At 43.6% G+C, this 2,695-nt stretch overlaps 1 pseudogene; it reads right to left on the bottom strand.

Moving 5' to 3' along the window:
- Positions 1 to 1,425: 1,425 nt before the first annotated feature.
- Positions 1,426 to 1,901, bottom strand: LOC105551325 (annotated as a pseudogene).
- Between the last annotated feature and the right edge of the window lie 794 nt (positions 1,902 to 2,695).

Here is a 2,695-nt window from a genome sequence, read left to right as displayed (position 1 = left end):
CTGAACACCAATGGCCAATGGTTTAATTAATCATGCCTATGTAACAAAACCTCTCTGAAACCCAAAAGAGCAGGATTTGGAGCACTTCCAGATAGCTGCATATGTGGAGGTTCCTAGAGTATGGTGCACTTAGAGAAGACATTGAACCTCCGTGCTCCTTCACCTATACCTCATTGTATACTTCTCTTCATCTGCATCCTTTGTAATGTCCTTTATAATAAACCAGTAAGTGTATTAATAAATGTTTCCCTGAGTTCTGTGAGCCACTCCAGCAAATCAATTGATCCCGAAGAAGGGTTGTGGGGACTCCAACTTGGAGACAGAAGTTCACCAGGCCCAGACTTGTGACGTGTGTCTGAAGCTTGGGGATTAGTCTTGAGGACTGAACCTTCAACCTGTGGGATCTAATCTGTCTCCAGGTAGTGTCAGACTGGTGTTCACTGCTTGTTGGTGGGGAAAAATCCCCACACATTGAGCCACAGAAGCCTTCTGTGTTGATTGTTGTGGTGTGAAAACAGAGGGAAAAAACACTTTAAGAGTTTTTCTCCAAACAAATAATAAGATGAAAGTTGAATTATTCCTTGATCTGTGGGCTGCAGAATGGATGTTGTGTTAGCAGGCATGAAAACATTAATCTCCTTGTATACCTCCAACAGGGCTCTTAGGTGACCAGGTACATTGTCAGTGAGCAGTGTGATTTTTATTTATTTATTTATTTTAGATGGAGTCTCACTCTGTTGCCCAAGCTGGAGTGCAATGGTGCGATCTCAGCTCCCTGCAACCTCTGCCTCCCCGGTTCAAGTGATTCTCCCGCCTCAGCCTCCTGAGTACCTGGGATTACCCACACATGCACCACCATGCCTGGCTGATTTTTGTGTTTTTAGTAGAGATGGGGTTACTCCATGTTGGTCAGGCTGGTCTCGAACTCCCGACCTCGTGATCCGCCCGCCTCGGCCTCCCAAAGTGCTGGGATTACAGGCGTGAGCCACTACACTGGGCCCTAGCAATGTTATTTTGAAAGGAATCTTTTTTCTCCTGAGCAGCAGGTCTCAACAGTGGGCTTAAAATAGTAAACCATGCTATAAACATATGTACTGTCAGGCAGGCTTTGCTGCTCCTTTAATAGAGCACAGGCAGAGTAGATTTAGCATAATTCTTTTTTTTTTTTTTTAACTAGGCAAAGAACTTTATTAACCTTGGTTTCAAACTTGATTCCCAGACTTCTTTGGCTTAATTAGCTGCAAAGAATGAATTGTGTATAAGCAAAAACTGAAAAGAGCTGCAGTGTCCAAGGGGCTTGGGCTTAAAAATATTAGAGATCTAGATTTTATCAGATCCATAAACAAAAATTTCTTAAAAAGCAGTCATAATATAAAATAGCAGCTCCCAGTAACTTCAAGTTTTATCTTCAGAAGTTGACTCAATTCAGTTTGCCTCATTCTTGGAAGCCTCATCTAAATTCTCCACAATATCTGGAACTTCATCATCATCCTCCTCTCCACTAGCAAGTGGTGCTTTTCCATCCACAGATTGTTTGGGCAGAGCTTCAGTCAGTCTCCTTAAACTAGTCAGACTGCCTGCACCAAGCTCGTTTAAGATGCTGGGTAGCGTTTCTGTCAGCTGCTTTGTCTCAGCATGGCTTGTAATGAATGGTGAAAGTGTTCACTGCCAGAGATGCCTGAACCTTAGGGTGGTTAAAGTGGTCACTGTTCCTTGGTTTGTAAACATATTCGACTCTTCAATACCGGAGATACTGCTTACCCCTAACTTCTTTAAGGAGAACTGAAGTTTTTTAACATCCACTGCGGCTGCTCTATGAACCACCGTCTTTCTGCGAGAAGTTCCTTTCCCACCAATGCGCACTTGTGCCTGCAGTTTGTGAGTTTTTCCTGGTTCATGATTGTTTCATCTTGTCGGAGCGGATAAGGGGCTGCCTGGGGGACTAGGATTCGTGCTCAGCGGGTCTTGGGTGGACCAGCTGAGATTAGGCGCACACACCAATTTAGCGTAATTCTTAAGGGCCTTAAAATTTTTGGAATGCTAAATGAGCATCGGCTTCAAGTTAAAGTCACTAGCTGCATTAGCCCCTTCCAGGAAAATCAGTCTGTTCTTTGAAGCTAGGCATTGACTTCTCTCTAGCTATGAAAGTCCTAGAAGGCATCTTCCTCTCATAGAAGGCTGTTTCATATACATTAAAAATCTGTTGTTTAGTGTAGCCACCTTGATCAATAATCTTAGCTAGGTCTTCTGGATAATTTGCTGCAGCTTCTGTATTAACACTTGCTGTTCACCTTGCATTTTTACGTTATGGAGAAAGCTTCTTCATGAAATTTCATGAACCAACCTTCACTAGCTTCCACCTTTTCTTCTGCAGTATCCTTACCTGTCTCAGCTTCACAGAACTGAAGAGAGTTAGGGCCTTGCTAACTCTCTTCCCTTAGGTTAAGGGAATGATGTGGCTGGGTTGATCTATCCAGACCACTAAAACTTTCTCCATATTGGCAACAGCCTTTCTCACTTTCTCACATTCTCACTTTCTTATTTGCATGTTAATTTCTTTCAAGAACATTTCTCAGATAGTGCAGTGGCTCATGCCTGTAATCCCAGCACTTTGGGAGGCGAAGGTGGGCACATTGCTTGAGCCCGGGAGCTTTTGACCACCCTGAGCAACACGCAGAGGCCCAGCCTCTACAAA

This window comes from Mandrillus leucophaeus, unplaced genomic scaffold (assembly GCF_000951045.1).
Source record: "Mandrillus leucophaeus isolate KB7577 unplaced genomic scaffold, Mleu.le_1.0 Scaffold518, whole genome shotgun sequence".
Classification (NCBI taxonomy): domain Eukaryota; kingdom Metazoa; phylum Chordata; class Mammalia; order Primates; family Cercopithecidae; genus Mandrillus; species Mandrillus leucophaeus.
The sequence above is the reverse complement of the archived record's forward strand: the minus strand, read 5'-3'. Positions and strand labels throughout refer to the sequence as shown.